This window comes from Schistocerca americana, chromosome 2 (assembly GCF_021461395.2).
Source record: "Schistocerca americana isolate TAMUIC-IGC-003095 chromosome 2, iqSchAmer2.1, whole genome shotgun sequence".
Classification (NCBI taxonomy): domain Eukaryota; kingdom Metazoa; phylum Arthropoda; class Insecta; order Orthoptera; family Acrididae; genus Schistocerca; species Schistocerca americana.
This window is the reverse complement of record NC_060120.1, coordinates 37,505,160-37,528,855: the sequence shown is the minus strand read 5'-3', so window position 1 is coordinate 37,528,855 and position 23,696 is coordinate 37,505,160. Positions and strand designations below refer to the sequence as shown.

Here is a 23,696-nt window from a genome sequence, read left to right as displayed (position 1 = left end):
TTGATGTTTTACCGGATTTATGATATTCACGGCGCACTCGTGAAATTGTCGTACGGGAAGATACCCACTCGGAAATGCTGTGTCCAATCGATCGTGCCCCGACTGTAACACCACGTTCAAACTCACTTAAATCTTGGTAACCTGCCATTGTAGCAGCAGTAACCGATCTAACAACTGCGCCAGACACTTGTTTTATATAGGCGTTGCCGATCGCAGCGCCATATACTGCCTGTTTACATATCTCTGTATTTGAATAAACATGCCTATACAGTTTCTTCGGCACTTCAGTGTAGAATCACATGAAGGAACGCGCACTATAGACCGCCTTAAACAGTTTCCAGCATTTTCTGTTGCCTTTATTGTTGTGAGACATGTTGTGTTTGGTGCATCCTTCGTAAATATCTTTTCTACGTATCTAAGTGTTATTTTGGGGATGTTGTTAATTGGTCAGTTATATTTATGGAGAGTGAAATGCTCTATATTTTTAAGGCCAGTTACGTAACATGTCACATTTCGTCAGTCGTGCAGCATCTTGCACCTTGAAACAGACGGTCTCTTTACCATGGAGCACATGATATTTGCAAAAGAAACTGAATTTCTTTATTGACTTGTATTTTGCGTGTATCTAAAATGTAAATTTGTGTTAATGCCAATAGCTTCTATTTCAAAACATTTTTAACTTGTAACTTCTGATAATACTTCTTATTCTGATTACACTTACTGACTATTGGTGTGTAAGAGAGTAATAATTTTCAATGCGATAATTTTCAGTGCGATACGATCTGTAGCTGCGATGAATTTTTTGAAAGAGTTCATGATGCCTTCAGCTGTCACTCTCTGTATTTTATGCAAGATTTCGAAATTTTGACCTTAGACCATTTCCAAGTAGAAGTAATAAAGTAAAACATAGACTGTTATAATACAGTACTGACAAGACATTTCTCGATTTCAACACTTTTAAATCTGAATTGAACATTTGTTCCCAGGCGCATAACCATGTATCTTGGAACATTTTTTCACATTTCGAAAAACCATACTTTTTTGGAGAAATTTTTGTAATTTCTAAAAAACACTGCAGTGATTCTGTCATTCGAAAATGGATTAAGAAAACACAGAGTGAGTCAAAAAGGATTTTACACCTTTGGAATGATACTGAAATTTGTTGAGATAACTTACAGAATCGGTAGAGGTGCGATTTTGTAGCAAACAACCTAAAGTTTCTAGAGTGAAATTTTCACTCTACAGCGGAGTGTGCGCTGATATGAAACTTCCTGGCAGATTAAAACTGTGTGCCGGACCGAGACTCGAACTCGGGACTTCTGCCTTTCGCGGTCAAGTGCTCTACCAACTGAGCTACCCAAGCACGACTCACGGCCCCTCTTCACAGCTTTACTTCTGCCAGTACCTCGTCTCCTACCTTCCAAACTTCATAGAAGCTCTCCTGCGAACCTTGCAGAACCAGCACTCCTGAAAGAAAGGATATTGCGGAGACATGGCTTAGCCACAGCCTGGGGGATGTTCTGCAAGGTTCGCGGGAGAGCTTCTGTAAAGTTTGGAGGGTAGGAGACGAGGTACTGGCAGAAGTAAAGCTGTGAGGAGGGGGCGTGAGTCGTGGTTGGGTAGCTCAGTAGTAGAGCACTTGCCCGCGAAATGCGAAGGCCCCGAGTTCGAGTCTCGGTCGGGCACACAGTTTTAATCTGCCAGGAAGTTTCAACCAAAAGTTTTATTCACGTACTGCATCAGTACCCCATTCCGCCACCAGGAGCGCCAGCTTAGTGCACAGTTGAAATGGTTGCTTTCAGTGGTGCGAAGCGGGATTGCTGTGTGGTTTAGTTTCAAAAATGGTTCAAATGGCTCTGAGCACTATGGGACTCAACTGCTGTGGTCATAAGTCCCCTAGAACTTAGAACTACTTAAACCTAACTAACCTAAGGACATCACACACATCCATGCCCGAGGCAGGATTCGAACCTGCGACCGTAGCTGTCGTGCGGTTCCAGAATGTAGCGCCTTTAACCGCTCGGCCACTCCGGCCGGTGTTTAGTTTCATGAAACGAACTCTGCAACAACTGTTCGGAGTAAATTTAGCATCGAATACACTAAAGAATCTCTAAGCAGGACTAAAATTTACTTTTGGCACGAGGATTTCGTCGATATGGGTTATTCACTGTATTAAGATAAATCACCATGTTGCCCGCGTGTTAATAATTACGTCGAACAGGTTAGGAAGAGCTTTGATCGCAATCCACAAAAACCAACGCTATGTGCGTCTCACGGGACCGGCATTCCACAAAGGACTGTTTGGTGAATACTGCCTAGGCGTTTACACTTGAAACTGTACAGTTTCACAATTGCATAGCACATTAGCAACGCAGGGTAAGGATTCTCGTGGGGAATTCTCTGCGGAAATGTTGCATCGGATAGAGGAAGACGATAAATTCCTGAACACCCTAATCTTCAGCGATGAGTCAACATTTCACATCAGTGGCATGGTGAACACCCACAAATGCAGAATACGGGACAGTGAAAATCCACTTGCAATCCTGTAACACGTTCATGATAGCCCGAAAGTTAATTTGTTTTGTGCTATTAGTAAATTGTAAGTGTACGACACTTTGCTCTACGTGGAGAAAACTGTCCCTGGTATTGTGTATCTGGATATGCTTGAAAACTTTTTAATTCCACAGATCGATGAAGATGACCGAGATGGGACTGTTTAGTACCAGCAAGACGGTGGACCCCTGATTACCTCACGCAAGTTCAAGGTTTTCTCGATAATCGCTTCCCAGGTCGGTGGATTTGCCGTGAAGGGCCAGTCGTATGGCCACCTCGCTCTCCAGACTTGATACCTGTGGATTTCTTTTTTTGGAGTTTTATTAAAGACCGTGTGTTTGTGCCTCCGCAACGAAACAATTTAGTCGACCTGAAAGATCGAATCTATGCTGTTGTTGGACAAGTTACACTTGATTTTCTGCAACGAGTGTGGGAATAAATTAATTACTGGTGCGATGTTTGCCGCCTCACAAATGGTAATCACTCCGAACCAAAATGACACTTGACACTTTTATGGGAAACTTGAGGTTGTTGCTACAAAATTAATCTACTGATGCTGTAAGTTATCTCAATAAATTTCTATATCGTCAAAAGTTGTAAAGTCCTTTTTAACTTACCCTCCTATTGCACTTCTACTGCAGGGCTGGACAGAAGTGAATGTCTCAAAGGTGTTCCAAGGTACAACACTTTCCTCTATTGTTTACGACACGAAATCTGATTTTCACCTCGATACTTTTAAAAATTTTTGCTTTTTTGTTTGAGGCGTTAGCATACTACAGGAGAATTGGGAAGTCAGGTTTTTGTGTAGCTGTTCCTCTCTGTAGAGTAAAGCCGTTGGTGCCTGACTTTCGCTTGCTTTTCAACTTTCATGTGTACGTTTCTTTAACCATTTGGAGCGGATGGCGTCGTGTAATCGCCTGGGCCTGATCACATACGAATGCCTTGAAAAACCTATCTTTTCCGCAGCTGTTGGCGTACTTACCGTGGAAGCAATGTACAGTAAGACCGCGATGATTTGGCACTCGATAACTCTGCAGACCCGAATGTCCGGGACGCATCAGAAATGTTCCCGCATTTTTATGTCGTCGCCTTTGATAGTATTGTCAGACGCCTTCGAGATACATCGCAACCGTCCAATTTTCTGCCTGACTGAGCGATTATATTCTCGCCAACATAAGCCAGTTTCATTGTTAGGCCAGGAGATAACTATGACATCACTGGTCGACGAAGCTGAGATGGGCGATGTATATGTCGAGTCGATAATTGTTCGTTCCGAAATTGTACGAATGCTAAATTCTACATCTACTAAACTGCTTTGTCAGCAGGAGGCGTTGATGAATGGACGTTGATGAAGACTTTCAGCTATCGAAGAAGAGCTACTGGCGATCTGATGTTGCAAAGAGTTTTTAACCCACAGAACGCACCAGACAGAGTGACGAATAAGAGACGCCTACAAATCACGTCTCATGGGCTGAAGCTTCAGAAGCCTTAAACACTTCTGTTAAATTCGCTGAATGTATCCACTAATATAATACTTCTGTAGTTGCGAGTCTGAAAATCGCACAAAATAATTTTTGTCATAAAAGAGCTCAGCCCAAGAAACAAGTTAGCATTTCTGCAATTTTCCGGGGAATTCAGAAAAAAATTTCAGTAAAACATCAGTGGTAGATACCACTAAGACATAGCCACATCCTTCACAACGTCAGAAATTTTTTTATGATCCTAAAGACAGTGATTACAACTAAACTACATCAAATTCTTGGCCATAGCTTTCATTAATTAGCTTGACGTTCATCTTTTGAAACCAGTTATTTCATAATTGGGGAACAAAAAATATTCGTGTGTATCGAACTTTCCTAACATTTTCAGGCTTAAACTGATTAAATGGAGCAGGTTAGTATTCGACTTTTAATTCAATTTTGCTTTCACGGAAAAGTAATACATACTTTTAATTTTTTTATATTTTAGTCTCCCACTTTGTGTTTCATAAATAACAGTTACTTTCGTGTACCTTAAACTACAGGTTTCACTTATATCCTTTTTTCCTCGCCAGTTTTTCAGAAATAACCTTGATAATCCGGCAAATCTGATAATCCGGCATTCACACATCCCAGAACCTGCAGGATAATCAAGGCCCTACTGTATTATTGTCGTGCAAAACAAAGGGAGCGACAGTCTAGAAATACGCGTCCTCCTTAACACGTGAGTTAAGGGGAAGAGCGCCACACCTGCCCCCCCCCCCCCCCCCGCCCCCCCGATGCCACGAAGCGCTGTTGCCCAGAGCTTCAAGAGCTTCCTCGTTCTCTAATGGCTTTGGTGCTGAGACAAATTGCACAGATGCGGCTATTGGGATACATGAGAAGCTATCTCCTTGGAATTAACACAACTACCACGTCACTGTAAGCAAAACCAAACTTACGCTCTCCCTTCGCTCTGTGTCTTTATGGGTATGTAAACTCACAAGGCAAAATGTGTGACAGCTCGTGAAAAAGAGCACACTGATCGCTTTGGATGGCTGTAGGCGAGAGGTCACCAAACATTTTTCACAGCGGGCCGGATAACTGACAAAATGACAGGCGCTGGCTGCATCATCATTCAGTACAATACTTGCAAGCCAGAACGAAAGCTCAGGGAAAAAAGATGAAAAACTAAGTTCAGCATTACGTAAAGGTTTTTTAAATTACCGCTACCAGTCACAAACTTTGTCAACTGTTGTATTACTTATTTATTTAGCGACAGGTTTCGAGGGTTAAACCTCATCTTCAGACTGAATGGCTTTACAAAAACAACTTTACAATAAGGTCATGCTGATAATAAATAGTCTTTTCATAAATATTGTAGTCATTCTGTGGAAGAAGAGAAACATAGTAAAAGGCGATGTCACTTTGGAAGCTGGACTGATGTTTGCACGATAATGTTGTCTTACGGTCACTCACTTTATCCTTCTGGTTGGCTGGTTCAAATGGCTCTGAGCACTATGGGACTTAAGATCTGAGGTCATCAGTCCCCTAGAACTTAGAACTACTTAAACCTAACTAACCTAAGGACACCACACAACACCCAGCCATCACGAGGCAGAGAAAATCCCTGACCCCGCCGGGAATCGAACCCGGGAACCCGGGCGTGGGAAGCGAGAACGCTACCGCACGACCACGAGATGCGGGCTGTTCTTCTGGCGTGCCAGTCTCGTTGTGATGTGTTGCGGTGCATCCATTTCCGTGACTCTCTTGGCCACTGTTCACAAATTGTCACTAACACAGCAGTAACTCGGAAACACGATCACAAACAGTTCTGCAGTGCAGTGGACAAGATGGCGGTCGAAATACAGCTGGTTTCCATTTTACTATCGATTTGCCGATCTATCTTCACAAATAGTCACTAATATAGCAGCTAACTTGGAAACACTATCACAAACAGTTCTGCAGTGCAGTGGACAGGATGGCGCTCGAAATACAGCTTGTTTCGATTTAACTATCGATTTGCCGATCTTGTCTAGCAATTTAAATATTAGAATATACAAAACTATTATTCTACCAGTTATGCTGTGTGGGTGTGAGACTTGGTCTCTCACTGTGCAAAATGAAAAACCATTTCGAGTATTTGAAAACAAAATTTTGAGGAAAATTTTCGGAGCAAAAAGGTATGACATAAGCGGAGAGTGGCGAAAACTGCGTAACGAAGAGGTTCACGAACTCTATTCAAGCCCTGATATAACAAGTATTATTAAATCACGTAGGCTGCGATGGGCGGGTCACGTAGCTCGACCATTCGAGCTACGTGACCCGCCCATCGCATGGATGAGGGCAGGGCAGCGCGCAGAGTACTGGTAGGGCACCTAGAGGCAAAACGTCCTGCGGGGAGACCGAGGCGTAGATGGGAGGACAATGTGAAGGCTGATTTGAGGAGCCTAGGTATTGAAGGTGAATGGAAGGAAATAGCCCAAGACAGGGACAGATGGCGAAAATACGTTGCTGCTGTCATGGACTCTCGAGTCCGGTATGACCAGTGAGTAAGTAAGTAAGTATGTGGTGTCAGATGTTTACATGTCGTCTGCCCGTCTTGTTATCGTATTACAGATGTAGGTTGACGAAATACATTAAAAGTTGAGCACCTGTTACAATATTATTGGACACATCATGATATAAACTATTTAATTTTGATTTTACATATTTATAAGCTATTGCTGGGGCTCGAGTCAAACGACTGTCATGTTAAGTATCTTTTATTCTAGGAGTACTGTAGTGAAATTGGAAAAGAAATATGAATTTTTGAAGTCTGTCATTTCATTCAGGATCTCGTTATTCCCCATGGGGTCATGAATGAATATTTCCATTTCTTTCAAGATGTCCATTTTCCAGCTCTTCCCTAAATTATTTAGTACTTTGAGATCGTTGTCTATTGTAACACTGTGTCCTATTTCATTTATATGTTTCGATATAGCTGATTTATTCGGTTTGCCAAGTCTGAAACAGTCAATGTTTTCTTTAAAGTGGGTTTTAAAATTTCTTCGTGTTTGGCCAATGTAATATTTGTTGCAATGGCTGCAATTAAATTTATAAATTACTGCTTTGTTAAGTTTCTCTGCGGGATGTGAGATGTCATGTATCAGTATCTTTTTTAAGTTGTTGTTGGTGGCAAAGGTGATCCCGATGTCTGTTTTTTTGAACAGTTTGGCTATTTTGTCTGATATGACGCCTAGATATGGTAACGTTATGTACTTGGATTTTTGGATGTTGTGTGAGTAAGACGTGTTAGATTGTTTGTTTTATTTTTAGTTGTGCGTTGTGATAGAGTGTCTACTTCATGTTCGTGATAGCCATTATTTCGTGCAATGTATTTAACACTATTCATGGCTTCAAATTCCCTAAACTCAGCATTCCGTGTTAACCATGGGTGAGTGGCATTCAATGCACAAGAAAAGGACAACCAACAAATTTATTTACTGAAAGTGTAATTAAAGAAGGCAACGTTAGCAAGAAGATAGTTATGTCACATCCAGTGTGCACAGATACGAATCACACAAAAATAAGTCACAGAAAACATCAGTGAGATTTTTGAAGCAGACGTTTGGCTGTCAAGATATCATCATTGTTTGGTTTGGTATTTCTGCATCCAATCAAGGGAATTGCTTGTTCCATACACTGATTCCATAGTAGCAGCAAATGTCTTCAGTTTCTGAATCTCGATATCAGGTATGCACCGGTAAACTTCAACAGGTTTTCCTTCTCTGTGGATATTGTCACGTAAAATGGCAGAGTCAGCCACTATTTTAGACCACAATGATAACATATTTATTCAGACGTGCAAGTCATTTGTAAGCAAATCGGTGAGTACCAAACGTAGTTCAACTGGCACAACATGAAGGCTACAAAGGAACGAATTTTGGAACAGAAGAATGTCACACTCATTATTGTCAAGATCTGAAAATCGCTCCAAAAATATTTCTACAAGTCACAAATAATTTTTTTTTGTTCGGAAAATGCAGGTTGGCATCTTCAAGGGCAGTAGCACAATACTCTTTGCAGTAGTGACAATGAGGAAAGCTTGCTCCTTCCAGTTATCTTACAAACAATAATAGCTTTCTCCAAAATCCTTTGTTGATTCTACAGAAATTACAGATGAGGTTATCGCTGCGCTGAATTTTAAAGTTCAGTTCATTCATAGGGGTTGTGACGTCGACCACAAATGACAACTTCGATAGCCAGGTTGGATCTGACAACTCTATCTTTTTCAGTGAGAAAAATATCCATTTCGTTTTGGAGCTCCTGAGAACAAAGCAAAACTTTACTGCAGCTGAGCCTCCTCTCTGAGCATGATTAGGCAAGTCACAGAACTCAGAATTAAATTTCTCCAAGAAAAGACTGGAACAGACGGAGATAGAGTGCATGCCCCCAAATGAAGTTCACAGCAGCAGAACAAACTGGTTTCAGTGCACAAGAAATATCAAAGTGTTTCCCACTGAGTGCTTGTTGATGAATGATGCAGTGAATGAGCAGAGCACCTGGAATTTGCAAATCTTCCAACTGATTCCTGATCATTGACTACAGCAAATTGAATGCACATAGCAGCCACGAGTGAAGATCTCCAAATATTCTAAAAATTAAATTGAAATTGTTTCACACTGTCTCGTGTTCCATACGTTTTATGAACCTAATGGGACAGATGAGCTGACGTCGCCAGAAGGATCTGGCCTACGGGTCTTAGTTTGGTGACCCCTGGTGTAGACAGTGTAGAAATGGTATCATGTGGTCATGTGACTTTTCAACGCTGTTGGAAGTCATGGCAGTGAAGGAGTGTGCTTTTGCGTCAATCTGTTGTATGGAACCAGGGCAGTAAGATGGATCGACGGGGACATGTAACTAAATGGCGGAAAGGAATTAGTGTTTGTAAATGCCCATAACCGATGCCTGAATGAATTTTCCCGATTTGTTGGCATATCAACGCAGACTGTCCAGCGTGTCTGCAAGGAATGATGTACCACTCACAGCCGTGTAACAATGTAATAGACATTTGGAGTTGGATACCTCGCAAACTCAACAGCACTCGGAGAACCATATCTTCAGTCATCGTCATCATCAATCTTTTGCCCTAGGGCATGTCTTCACATGTAGCTCTCCTGTAATTTGTTACCCACTTCGTTTTTTTATAATTGTTTCCTATTATTATACCATCCACCCTCTTGTATTTTCTGCGTCCTCTTCTTCTTCCATTCACCGTTCCTTTCATAGCATCCATCAGTAAACAATCTCTTCTCATCCAGTGTCAAAGCCAATTGTGTTTCCTCTTCCTCACTACCTTTAAAATTTCTCTCTCTTCTCCCACTGTTCTCAACACCTACTCATTTCACACATTGTCTACCCATTTTATCCCTTCCATCCTCCTCCAAAATCATATCTCTAATGTTTCTATTCTTCATTCTTCCTCTTTATTCAGTGCTCATATCTCAGCTCCATATCATGTCAGTCTCCATATGAAGGACTTTGTCAAACCTCTTCCTCAGGTCCCTGGCCATGCACCCACGTAGATGCCTCCTCTGCTTATGGAAGGCCTCCCTGCTAATTGTTATACATGTTTTCGCAGTGTGATGTTTAAGACTTCCATTGATATTTTTAACTTCCACAGTACACTTTTCAAGACTGTTACTGCTTCAATTTTTGTATCACGATGTAGATGGATGTTTGGCCTGCGCATCATTCCCTCAGAATCCTGCATGACATTTGCTCAAACTGTATTATATATTTATGTAGTCACGTATTGCTACTCTATCTACTAAAGAGAAACTCCTTAAAGTTTAACGTATGTCATTCAGTTTTCTTGTGTTATTAATAAATAGATACCCATACATTGTATGATACTAGCTATCCCTGCGCACTGATATAAATTCATTGAATTTAGTATCAGTTCCTACATGCGCTTGATAAATGTGTTTTAAATTCATCTTACCCTGTTTTATAATTTTTATTCATGATAGATCCTCGAAATTGTTACCATATCACATGATGTTTTCGGGAACTTCGAAACTTTTTTCGATATTATTTTCGATTAACGAGACCCAGAGGTTCAAAGTTACCGTACATATGCAGAAATCCGCGAAAATCAGTTTTTACCCGTCAGCCACCATTATCTAAATAAACATTCAAAATGGCTCAAATTTTAATTGTACATTCCTTGGACATTCTTCTAGGAAGGCCATTTTCCCGTTGTCGAAAATCTGTACCCTTCATCAAGTTACACACGAAAAGCCATGACTTTTGGGTACCAAAAGTACCAATGTGTGCATGAGCATTGCTATGCTTCTGTCCACGGCGAATCACCGAAAATTTTACCATATGTTCTTAGGAGATGCTCCTGGTGGAGTTTGAACCTGTTTTTGATATCTTTATCCATTACCTCGATCCAGTCCGCCTCCGTAGCGCAGCGGTAGCGTTTCCGCCTACCACGCGGGGGGCCCGGGTTCGATTCCCGGCAGAGGACTGGGTGTTGTGTGTTCTGTATTCACATTCTCGATATCATTGGCCCGCAAGTCGCTGAAGTGGCGTCAGCTAAAAAGGGCTTGCAATGCGGTGGCTGAACTCCCCCGCATGGGGTCTCCCTGTCGATAATGCCATACGTTCATTTTTTACCGCGATCCAAACGATCAAAGTTAACATACGTATTCAAGGAAATATGCACATAATATCTGGTTTCAGGCACAAATGTAATTTTAACTACCATAGAGAACGTATGGCCAGAGTTCTAGCGTAATTGCAAGGGTCCTGAGGCTACCAAACTACGTTTTTAGTCAGCATTTTTTCACCAATAAAACTTTATGACGCACTGTCTCCATATAATGGCCAATTCACGCCTATATAAATAAGGCCAAAGTTGCACTGCAGTGACAAAAAATTTGATGAAAATGGTCTTCAGATGCCTGAAACGAACTTAAAAAAGGCTGTAAGAAATTGTATAAAGTTATTAAGGAGGAGGACGTGGCGAAGGTAACTCAGCGGAATGATGTGGACACACTCTGAGAAGAGCACGCGGAAGAAAGCCATCTGCTACACCGTCGAGTTTCAGACAATTCCGGGAATTATTCTTCACCTGGCATCTCACAAGATCTTCCTGGTGAGACGTTTGGGAACACTCGGCGCTAAATTAATTGAGCATGGGTCATTTCTGGGCAGTGACTGTGTCTCAGTGGGTTCCTAGTGTTCCTCCTGTTGCAGTAGAAACCTTCGTTTACGTCAGCACTTCGTGACTTAACGAAGTACGTTGCCCCTGGTTCGTGTTTCAGTTCAGCTTCTTGGTCAGAATCTCGTGGTCGCCGACCACGTACTTACTGTCTCTAAATTTGAATATGACGGCCTGCGTTACCGCACGTGCCGCATCTGTCTTGTGACAGCCAGAGCGAGAGCACCAGCAGCAGCGAGTACTGTTTGTATAAAGCGTTTATTTTGCATTTTGTTTACGACCTTCCACTAAGGAAGGGATTCTATTTGTGTTTATCTGCTCTGCATAGTAACTAACAGTTCTTGATAAAACTTTACGTAGTTTTCGTGTTAGATTTCTTAGTGTTTTCTTTATCGTTTAGAACAGAAAGCGCCCTAAAACCGTCTTTTGTTTGTTTCGCGGCCGTTAGCCACTAGTCACTTGAATCAGCAGTTGTCTTGTGACAGCCAGAGCGAGAGCACCAGCAGCAGCGAGTACTGTTTGTATAAAGCGTTTATTTTGCATTTTGTTTACGACCTTCCACTAAGGAAGGGATTCTATTTGTGTTTATCTGCTCTGCATAGTAACTAACAGTTCTTGATAAAACTTTACGTAGTTTTCGTGTTAGATTTCTTAGTGTTTTCTTGATCGTTTAGAACAGAAAGCGCCCTAAAACCGTCTTTTGTTTGTTTCGCGGCCGTTAGCCACTAGTCACTTGAATCAGCAGTTGTCTTGTGACAGCCAGAGCGAGAGCACCAGCAGCAGCGAGTACTGTTTGTATAAAGCGTTTTTGTACTTATTTGCTGCGCTTAGCTTTTAAATAGTTTTTCTGGGAAAACCTAGCGTAGTTTTCGCGTCTCGTATTTCAGTGAGTGTTTCTTGATTATCAGAGTAGCTCATCAGAAGATTATCTTGGGAATTTGTCACCGTATAGAGTAGGGTAAACATAGTCATGTGTAGGGACTGTGGTTGTTGTGAGCGGACGCAAGGAGAATTGGCCACTCTTCGGGGGCCGGTGGAGGCTTTGTCTGTTAGGCTCATCGAGCTCGAGGCGCAGGCGTCGGCTCGTAGTGGCGTTGGGGCAACTGTGGTGAGACCTATGCCTACTTCGGTGGCCTTGGAATCACATGGAACCCCTGATGTCGCTGCGTCTTCCGGCAGTGAGCATCTTACCGGTCAGCCATCACTCCAGGGTGAATGGCGGACAGTGGTGGGCTCGCGCGTGCCTGGCCGAAAGGCGAAGGTGGGATCTGGCCGCGTGGCGGCTGCCTTACCCCTTTCCAACAGGTACGGGGTGCTTCCTAGTGGTGATGACATCGTTTCCGAGCCACCACAGGATGCCTCGCCTGTTGGGCCAGTGGCCGATTCTCCGGCAAGGTCCCGACAGTCACAGAGGGCGGGCCTATTAGTTATAGGGAGCTCCAACGTTAGGCGGGTTATGGAGCCCCTCAGGAAAATAGCGGGTAGGTCGGGGAAGAATGCCAGCCAGTGTGCACTCTGTGTGCTTGCCGGGGGGTCTCGTCCGTAATGTGGAGGAGGCCCTTCCGGCAGCTATTGAACGCACTGGGTGTGACCGGCTGCAGATAGTAGCACATGTCGGAACGAATGACGCCTGCCGCTTGGGTTCTGAGGCCATCCTTGGTTCCTTCCGGCGGCTGGCTGATTTGGTGAAGACAACCAGCATCGCACGCGGAGTGCAAGCTGAGCTTAATATCTGCAGCATAGTACCCAGAGTCGATCGCGGTCCTCTGGTTTGGAGCCGTGTGGAGGGTCTAAACCAGAGGCTCAGACGACTCTGCGACTATAATGGTTGCAAATTCATCGACCTCCGTTATTGGGTGGAGAACTGTAGGGCCCCCCTAGACAGGTCAGGCGTGCACTACACACCGGAAGCAGCTACTAGGGTAGCAGAGTACGTGTGGCGTGCACACGGGGGTTTTATAGGTTAGAGGGACCCCCCCTTGGGCGAAACGATAAAATACCTGACGGCTTACCAGAGAGGACATTATCATCGTTGATAAAGAACGTCCGTCCTCAGAGACCAAAAACAGGAAAAGTTAACGTAATATTGGTAAACTGCAGGAGTATCCAGGGCAAGGTTCCTGAATTAGTATCTCTTATTGAAGGAAATAGTGCGCATATAGTATTAGGAACGGAAAGTTGGTTAAAACCGGAAGTGAACAGTAACGAAATCCTAGACACAGAATGGAATATATACCGCAAGGATAGGATAAACGCCAATGGTGGAGGAGTATTTATAGCAGTAAAGAATTCAATAATATCCAGTGAAGTTATTAGCGAATGCGAATGTGAAATAATCTGGGTTAAGTTAAGTATCAAAGGTGGGTCAGATATGATAGTCGGATGCTTCTATAGACCACCTGCATCAGCAACCGTAGTAGTTGAGCGCCTCAGAGAGAACCTGCAGAACGTCGTGAAGAAGTTTCGTGATCATACTATTGTAATAGGGGGAGACTTCAATCTACCAGGTATAGAGTGGGATAGTCACACAATCAGAACTGGAGCCAGGGACAGAGACTCTTGTGACATTATCCTGACTGCCTTGTCCGAGAATTACTTCGAGCAGATAGTTAGAGAACCAACTCGTGAAGCTAACGTTTTAGACCTCATAGCAACAAATAGACCGGAACTTTTCGACTCCGTGAATGTAGAAGAGGGTATCAGTGATCATAAGTCAGTGGTTGTATCAATGACTACAAGTGTAATAAGAAATGCCAAGAAAGGAAGGAAAATATATTTGCTTAACAAGAGTGATAGGGCACAAATCGCAGAATATCTGAGTGACCACCATCAAACGTTCATTTCTGAGGAAGAGGATGTGGAACAAAAATGGAAAAAATTCAGAAACATCGTCCAGTACGCCTTAGATAAGTTCGTACCGACTAAGGTCCAAAGCGAGGGGAAAGATCCACCGTGGTATAACAATCATGTACGAAAGGTACTACGGAAACAAAGAAAGCTTCATCATACGTTTAAGAGTAGTCGCATCATAGCTGATAAGGAAAAGCTGAACGAAGCGAAAAAGAGCGTAAAGAGAGCAATGACAGAAGCATTCAACGAATTCGAACATAAAACATTGGCAAACAATCTAAACAAGAACCCTAAAAAGTTTTGGTCATATGTAAAATCGGTAAGCGGATCTAAATCCCCTATTCAGTCACTCGATGACCACGATGGCACCGAAACAGAGGACGACCGAAGAAAGGCAGAAATACTGAATTCAGTGTTCCGAAACTGTTTCACTGCGGAAAATCGTAACACGGTCCCTGACTTCAGCCGTCGCACGGACGCCAAAATGGAAAATATTGAAATAAACGATATCGGAATTGAAAAACAACTGCTATCACTTAGTAGCGGAAAAGCATCCGGACCAGACGAGATACCCTTAAGATTCTACAGTGATTATGCTAAAGAACTTGCCCCCTTTCTATCAGCAATTTATCGTAGATCGCTGGAAGAACGTAAAGTACCTAGCGACTGGAAGAAAGCGCAGGTCGTTCCCATTTTCAAGAAGGGTCATAAATCAGATGCGAATAATTATAGGCCTATTTCGCTTACGTCAATCTGTTGTAGAATAATGGAACATGTTTTGTGTTCTCGTATTATGACGTTCTTAGATAATACAAATCTCCTTCATCATAACCAACATGGATTCCGCAAACAGAGATCATGTGAAACTCAGCTCGCCCTATTTTCCCAAGAAATTCACAGTGCCGTAGACACTGGCGAGCAGATTGATGCCGTATTCCTGGACTTCAGGAAGGCATTTGATACGGTTCCGCACTTACGTTTAGTGAAAAAAATACGAGCTTACGGAATATCGGACCAGGTTTGTGATTGGATTCAGGATTTCCTAGAAGAAAGAACACAACATGTCATTCTTAACGGTTCAAAATCTGCAGATGTAGAGGTAATTTCGGGAGTACCGCAGGGAAGCGTGATAGGACCTTTATTGTTTACAATATACATAAATGACTTAGTTGACAACATCGGTAGCTCCGTGAGGCTATTTGCAGATGACACGGTTGTCTACAAGAAAGTAGCAACATCAGAAGACTCGTACGTACTCCAGGAAGACCTGCAGAGGATTAATGCATGGTGCGACAGCTGGCAGCTTTCCCTAAACGTAGATAAATGTAATATAATGCGCATACATAGGGGCAGAAATCCATTCCAGTACGATTATGCCATAGGTGGTAAATCATTGGAAGCGGTAACGACCGTAAAATACTTAGCAGTTACTATCCGGAGCGATCTGAAGTGGAATGATCACATAAAACAAATAGTGGGAAAAGCAGGCGCCAGGTTGAGATTCATAGGAAGAATTCTAAGAAAATGTGACTCATCGACGAAAGAAGTAGCTTACAAAACGCTTGTTCGTCCGATTCTTGAGTATTGCTCATCAGTATGGGACCCTTACCAGGTTGGATTAATAGAAGAGATAGACATGATCCAGCGAAAAGCAGCGCGATTCGTCATGGGGACATTTAGTCAGCGCGAGAGTGTTACGGAGATGCTGAACAAGCTCCAGTGGCGGACACTTCAAGAAAGGCGTTACGCAATACGGAGAGGTTTATTATCGAAATTACGAGAGAGCACATTCCGGGAAGAGATGGGCAACATATTACTACCGCCCACATATATCTCGCGTAATGATCACAACGAAAAGATCCGAGAAATTAGAGCAAATACGGAGACTTACAAGCAGTCGTTCTTCCCACGCACAATTCGGGAATGGAACAGGGAAGGGGGGATCAGATAGTGGTACAATAAGTACCCTCCGCCACACACCGTAAGGTGGCTCGCGGAGTATAGATGTAGATGTAGATGTAACCGCTTTCCGGTGGGCCACACAAGTGCCGCATTTGCCTTATAGTATAGCAAATTACTGTGTAGTAGTTCGTTAAATTTGACATTCCCTTCTTGTTTACTTATGTTTTATGTATTAAATATGTCTTGAAACTTAATTCTCGAGGCATTCTATAGTACATTTACTGAGCCATTAATTACTACGTCGCGGCAATGAAAGCTTTCTGGCACATCCCGGAGGAATCTCTGTAGCCAACCTTTTGGTAGTATTTAAGAATGCGAGGTTCTGTCTGTCACATGTGCCACCATATTATCTTTTTCTAGTTCCGCGCCAAGGACGTAGTATTTTAACTTGGTTAAATGATAGACGTTTGAACTTATTCCGGGCTACAGGGACCAAGAGATCGCGGTCCTTCCAATTTCTAAAATTTGTTACATTGATTTGAGAAGCATTTTTTTGATTAGAAACTACTGTGCGTGCATTGCCGTTAATTATTATTGTTACTATTGTTGTTGTTGTGGTCTTCAGTCCAGAGCCTGGTTTGGTACAGCTCTCCATACTACTCTATCCTGTGCAAGCTTCTTCATCTCCCAGTACCTACTGCAACCTCCATCTTTCTGAATCTGCTTAGTGTATTCATCTCTTGGTCTCCCTCTACGATTTTTACCCTCCACGATGCCCTCCAATGCTAAATTGGTGATCCCCTGATGCCTCAGAATATGTCCTACCAAGTGGTCCCTCCTCCTAGTCAAGTTGTGCCACAAATTTCTCTTCTCCCCAATTCTATTCAATGCCTCCTCATTTCTACCCATCTAATCTTGAGCATTCTTCTGTAGTACCACATTTCGAAAGTTTCTATTCTCTTCTTGTCTGAACTATTTATCGTCCATGTTCCGCATCCATACATGGCTACACTCCATACAAATACCTTCAGAAACGACTTCCTGACACTTAAATCTATACTCGATGTTAAAAAATTTCTGTTCTTCAGAAACGCTTTCCTTGCCATTGCCAGTCTACATTTTGTATCCTCTCTACTTCGACCATCATCAGTTATTTTGCTCCGCAAATAGCAAAACTCCTTTACTACTTTAAGTGTCTCATTTACTAATCTAATCCCCTCAGCATCACCCGACTTAATTCGACTACATCCCACTATCCTTGTTTTGCTTTTGTTCATGTTCTTCTTATATCCTCCTTTCAAGACACTATCCATTCCGTTCAACTGCTCTTCCAAGTCCTTTGCTGTCTCTGACAGAATTACAATGTCATCGGCGAACCTCAAAGTATTTATTTCTTCTCCATGGATTTTAATACCTACTCCGAATTTTTCTTTTGTTTCCTTTATTGCTTGCTCAATATACAGATTGAATAACATCGGGGAGAGGCTACAACCCTGTCTTACTCCCTTCCCAACCACTGCTTCCCTTTCATGCCCCTCAACTCTTATAACTGCCATCTAGTTGTAAGTAGGCTGTTTAGGTTTTTTATTGGTAACGCCACCTCTGTATGAAAATCACTGGCTGTGCTGTGTGCAGTCTGTGGCTAGTTTGCATTGTTGTCTGCCATTGTAGTGTTGGGCAGCGGCAGCTGGATGTGAACAGCGCGTAGCGTTGCGCAGTTGGAGGTGAGCCGCCAGCAGTGGTGGATGTGGGGAGAGAGATGGCGGAGATTTGTAATTTGTCATGAACTGCTATATTTATATATGATGATATCAAGGTAAATACATTGTTTGTTCTCTATTAATATCTTTCATTTGCTAACTATCCCTATCAGTAGTTAACCTCTGTATGAAAATCACTGGCTGTGCTGTGTGCAGTCTGTGGCTAGTTTGCATTGTTGTCTGCCATTGTAGTGTTGGGCAGCGGCAGCTGGATGTGAACAGCGCGTAGCGTTGCGCAGTTGGAGGTGAGCCGCCAGCAGTGGTGGATGTGGGGAGAGAGATGGCGGAGTTTTGAAATTTGTCATGAACTGCTATATTTATATATGATGATATCAAGGTAAATACATTGTTTGTTCTCTATTAATATCTTTCATTTGCTAACTATCCCTGTCAGTAGTTAGTGCCTTCAGTAGTTTGAATCTTTTATTTAGCTGGCAGTAGTGGCGCTCGCTGTATTGCAGTAGCTTGAGCAGCGAAGATTTCTGTGAGGTAAGTGATTTGTGAAAGGTATAGTTTAATGTTAGTCAGGGCCATTCTTTTGTAGGGAATTTTGAAAGTCAGATTGCGTTGCGCTAACAAAATATTGTGTGTCAGTTTAAGCACAGTCTTGTAAGAATTGTTCAAAGGGGACGTTTCATAGTTTCTGTACAAATTGTAAATAGACTTTTGCTCCCTGTATTTCACCCCTGCCGCATTCAGAAATTGAAAGAGAGTATTCCAGTCAACATTGTCAAAAGCTTTCTCTAAGTCTACAAATGCTAGAAACGTAGGTTTGCCTTTCCTTAATCTTTCTTCTAACATAAGTCGTAAGGTCAATATTGCCTCACGTGTTCCAACATTTCTACGGAATCCAAACTGATCTTCCCCGAGGTCGGCTTCCACCAGTTTTTCCATTCGTATGTAAAGAATTCGCGTTAGTATTTTGCATCCGTGGCTTATTAAAGTGGTAGTTCGGTAATTTTCACATCTGTCAACACTTGCTTTCTTTGGGATTGGAATTATTGTATTCTTCTTGAAGTCTGAGGGTATTTCGCCTGTCTCATACATCTTGCTCACCAGATGGTAGAGTTTTGTCAGGGCTGGCTCTCCCAAGGCTATCAGTATTTCTAATGGAGTGTTGTCTACTCCCGAGGCCTTGTTGCTATTATCATTATTATTATTGTTATTAGTGGTGGTGTTCAGCCAACGAGTAGTGTCTTGTCACGGGTTTGTAATTGGTGCGCAAATTTTGTGATTATCACGTCAGTCTCCCAGGATACATGCCTTGGGCGTTTTCGTGCTGGCTGACGTAGCCTCCGGTGCCGCCGCCCCTGATTTCAAGTTTTACGATTGTCAGTTATATTATGTACCTGCATAGTCACATGTGTTTACTTCTGGTGTTCTAGAAGACGAAAGCCAGAATTCTGAGCCTAAGTAGGGCCAGCGGCGACGGGTACTCTGGATCAATTATTTTTTATTGTGTTTGAAACACGCTTCGTAAAATTTATCTAGATGTTATTCATTTTCAGGCCTTAGTAAGCATTTTGTACTCCCTAGTCAACTTTCTGACGCTCAGCTCCTGAAACTATTAAATGATATTAATTTTGTCTAGCCAGTCTCGTGTTTCAGAAAGTTAATCAAACGTTTCCTTTCAAAATGAACTAGCTTAAATAGTGTAGTTAAGTTACTTTCACTTTTCAATATAAAAATCTTAACCATCATTCACCATGATATGTGTTTCATTGAATGTCAACAGGTTTTAATAAATGTTGTTTTGTAGCTTGTCGGCGGTGTGGGTGATGTTCAGTCGCACCTCTCCCCAGTTCTTCCACCTGTAAGCAACCAGGCGCGGAATGTAGCGTCAATGGACATGAATGGATGCAGGTAATTGGACAGGATGCTTGCATACGTGTCACCTGACAGAGTCGTATCTAGACGTATCAGGGGTCCCGTATCACTCCAACCGCTTGCGCCCCACACCATTACAGAGCCTCCACCGGCTTGAACAGTCCTCTGCTCACTTGTAGGGTCCATGGATTCATGAGGTTGTCTGCATACCGTACACGTCCATTCGCCCCATACAATTTCAAACGAGACTCGTCCAACCAGGCAACATGTTTCCACTCATCGACAGGCCAATGTCGGTGTTGACGGGTCCAGGCGAGGCGCAAAGCTTTGTGTCGTACATTCATCAAGGGTACACGAGTGGGCCTTCGGTTTGAAAAGCCCACATCGATCACGTTTCGTTGAATGGTTCTCACGCTGATATTTATTGATGGCCCATCATTGAAATCTGCTGCAATTTGAAGAAGGGTTGCACTTCTGTCACGTTGAACGATTCTCTTCAGTCGTCGTTGTTCCCGTTCTTGCAGGATCTTTTCCCGGCCGCAGCGATATCGGAGATTTGATGTTTTACCGGATTCCTGATATTCTCGGTACACTCGTGAAGTGGTCGTACGGGAAAATCCCCACTTTATCACTACATCGCAGACGCTGTGCCTCATCGCTCGTGCGCCAACTATAGTACCATGTTCAAATTCACTTAAATCTTGATAACCTGCCATTGTAGGTAGCCAATTTAACGACTGCGCCAAACACTTGTCTAATACAGGAGTTGGCGACCGCAGTGCTGTATTCTGCTTGTTTACATATCTCTGTATTTGAATATGTAAGCCTGTACCAGTTTCTTTGGCGCTTCAGTTTAAAAAACTATTACTGGGGAAACCAATGTTTCCATGACAATTACAGTAGCCTTCTTTTGGGTCAATTACTAATTCAGAAGGCTACTGCAACCTTCGCTGAAACATCAGTTTCACTATTTTCCACAGTATGACGTGCTACCACACCCGGAAAATTTTTATGTCAAGGTAAAGCTTAACCACAAGACATTTTCAAATACCAATGTGTCCACAAGACATACTTAAAAAATTCTGGGATGAGAAATGCAATTTAAGTTCATGAAAATCGAACCCGCAAGAGCGAACAGTTAATAAATTATGTGGTTTTCGCAGTTTCCACATGTGCTACACAGAGCCATGGTATAATCTCCGAGATGCTTAAGAAAGATCATTGGTGATCGATCCAAGTCCTAAAAAAGAACTGTGCCGATCTCTAAAAGTGTCTTGAGAGGAGTGAAAGGCTGCAATACATCTTCCAGTCCAATGCCTCAGATCCTCTTCAGCGTTCAGCTAACTTAGTGGCTCATCCACACAGCGGTTACCTTCACGTGCAAGAAATTAATCTACCAGATCAATGCATGCTGGCATTACAGTCCGTGAAGAGGAATTCTGCAGCAGTAGTATCTGTGAAATGTCGTACGCTGCAGTACCTTACAAAGAATGATGGTACCTTCACTTGACCTCTTAATACACAGGGTGTTACAAAAAGGTACGGCCAAACTTTCAGGAAACATTCCTCACACACAAAGAAAGAAAATATGTTGTGTGGACATGTGTCCGGAAACGCTTACTTTCCATGTTAGAGCACATTTTATTACTTCCCTTCAAATCACATTAATCATGGAATGGAAACACACAGCAACAGAACGTACCAGCGTGACTTCAAACACTTTGCTACAGGAAATGTTCAAAATGTCTTCCGTTAGCGAGGATCACGCATCCACCCTCCGTCGCATGGAATCCCTGATGCGCTGATGCGGCCCTGGAGAATGGCGTGTTGTATCACAGCCGTCCACAATACGAGCACGAAGAGTCTTTACGTTTGGTACCGGGGTTGCGTAGACAAGAGCTTTCAAATGCCCCCATAAATGAAAGTCAAGAGGGTTGTGGTCAGGAGAGCGTGGAGGCCATGGAATTGGTCCGCCTCTACCAATCCATCGGTCACCGAATCTATTGTTGAGAAGCGTACCAACACTTCAACTGAAATGTGCAGGAGCTCCATCGTGCATGAACCACATGTTGTGTCGTACTTGTAAAGGCAGATGTTCTAGCAGCACAGGTAGAGTATCCCGTATGAATTCATGATAACGTGCTCCATTGAGCGTAGGTGGAAGAACATGGGGCCCAATCAAGACCACCAACAATGCCTGCCCAAACGTTCACAGAAAATCTGTGTTGATGACGTGATTGCACAATTGCGTGCGGATTTTCGTCAGCCCACACATGTTGATTGTGAAAATTTACAATTTGGTCGCGTTAGAATGATGCCTCATCCGTAAAGAGAACATTTGCACTGAAATGAGGATTGACATATTGTTGGATGAACCATTCGCAGAAGTGTACCCGTGGAGGCCAATCAGCTGCTGATAGTGCCTGCACACGCTGTACAGGGTACGGAAACAACTGGTTCTCCCGTAGCACTCTCCATACAGTGACGTGGTCAACGATACCTTGTACAGCAGCAACTTCTGTGACGCTGGCATTAGGGTTATCGTCAACTGCGCGAAGAATTGCCTCGTCCATTGCAGGTGTCCTCGTCGTTCTAGGTGTTCCCCAGTCGCGAGTCATAGGCTGGAATGTTCCGTGCTCCCTAAGACACCGATCAATTGCTTCGAACGTCTTCCTGTCGGGACACCTTCGTTCTGGAAATCTGTCTCGATACAACGTACCGCGCCACGGCTATTGCCCCGTGCTAATCCATACATAAAATGGGCATCTGCCAACTCCGCGTTTGTAAACATTGCACTGACTGCAAAACCACGTTCGTGATGAACACTAACCTGTTGATGCTACGTACTGATGTGAGGGACATATAAGGTAACATACAGCTCTCAGCCTTCGCTAAACATTTCGGCAGGAAACCGCAACTCGTGATGAAGTCGCAAGCTCTGCAGACAACTGTCTTGCAGACCTAATTAGATTACATCGTACGGGTAGGCCTTGATATTGTTCCAGTAGTGAAGCTGGTGCTCATCGTCGACCTTGTACTTCGAACATTTCCTGCGTCTCGTAACTATTGCCATAAACTTGTCTGCTTGCCTGCTTTATGGCATCTCCAGCTCCGCTAGAATTCTTTTTTGGTCTGACTTTTAGGCTCCCAAGGTTTCTAGACTCCAGTGATGGGTACCAATGTCGTCTTCAATTAATTATGTTATGAAATACTAAAAGGTAATACATTCTGCCGCTCCGAAAGCAAAACTACCAATGAGGTTTCATGTATTGCTTTTTCTGTACTGTATTTCGTAGTATTTGGATCACGTAAGTATTGCTAGCAAGACAGGAAGGTATCCATTTCTAATGACCGATAGTCTTACACCCTGCAGCTGGATATTGGGTGGAACATCGCCAACTGCGCAAAGTAATGGAACTCGGGTGCTGACAGGATTCGGGCAAATCGTCGTTCGTGAGTGAAGTGAGCGAATGACATGTTTGTTCCAGAATAAAATTTTCAGTCTGGAGCAGGGTGTGAATTGATGTGAAACTTCTTGGCAGATTAAAACTATGTGTCGAGCCGAGACTCTAACTCGGAACCTTTGCCTTTCGTGGGCAAGTGCTCTACCGACTGAGCTGCCCAGGCACGACTGACGATCCGTTCAAATGGCCCTGAGCACTATGGGACTTAACATCTGAGGTCATAAGTCATCTAGAACTTAGAACTATTTAAACCTAAGTAACCTAAGGACATCACACACATCCATGCCCGAGGCAGGATTCAAACCTGCGACCGTAGCGGTCGCGCGGTTCCAGACTGAAGCGCCTACAGCCGCTCGGCCACATCGGCCGGCGACGATCCCTCCTCACAGCTTAGTAGTAATTGGGTACGTTGTTGCTCAGACGGCATGTTTTTATCACACACTCTTTTTTGACGACTTAATGAAATTAGTTTTATTTTAATACGAATTAATTTAATTAATTTTATTTTAATTTTTAATTAATATTAATCATGAAAATTTTCAGGCGTGTAAATACACTCCTGGAAATGGAAAAAAGAACACATTGACACCGGTGTGTCAGACCCACCATACTTGCTCCGGACACTGCGAGAGGGCTGTACAAGCAATGATCACACGCACGGCACAGCGGA

The 23,696-nt window shown here is 43.1% G+C and overlaps 1 non-coding gene across 1 annotated transcript; it reads left to right on the top strand.

Annotated features, from left to right (window-relative positions):
* The first annotated feature begins 10,456 nt into the window (after positions 1-10,456).
* Positions 10,457-10,528, top strand: Trnag-acc. Its single transcript has one exon. It is a non-coding gene; the product is annotated as a tRNA-Gly (tRNA).
* The last annotated feature ends 13,168 nt before the right edge of the window (positions 10,529-23,696 follow it).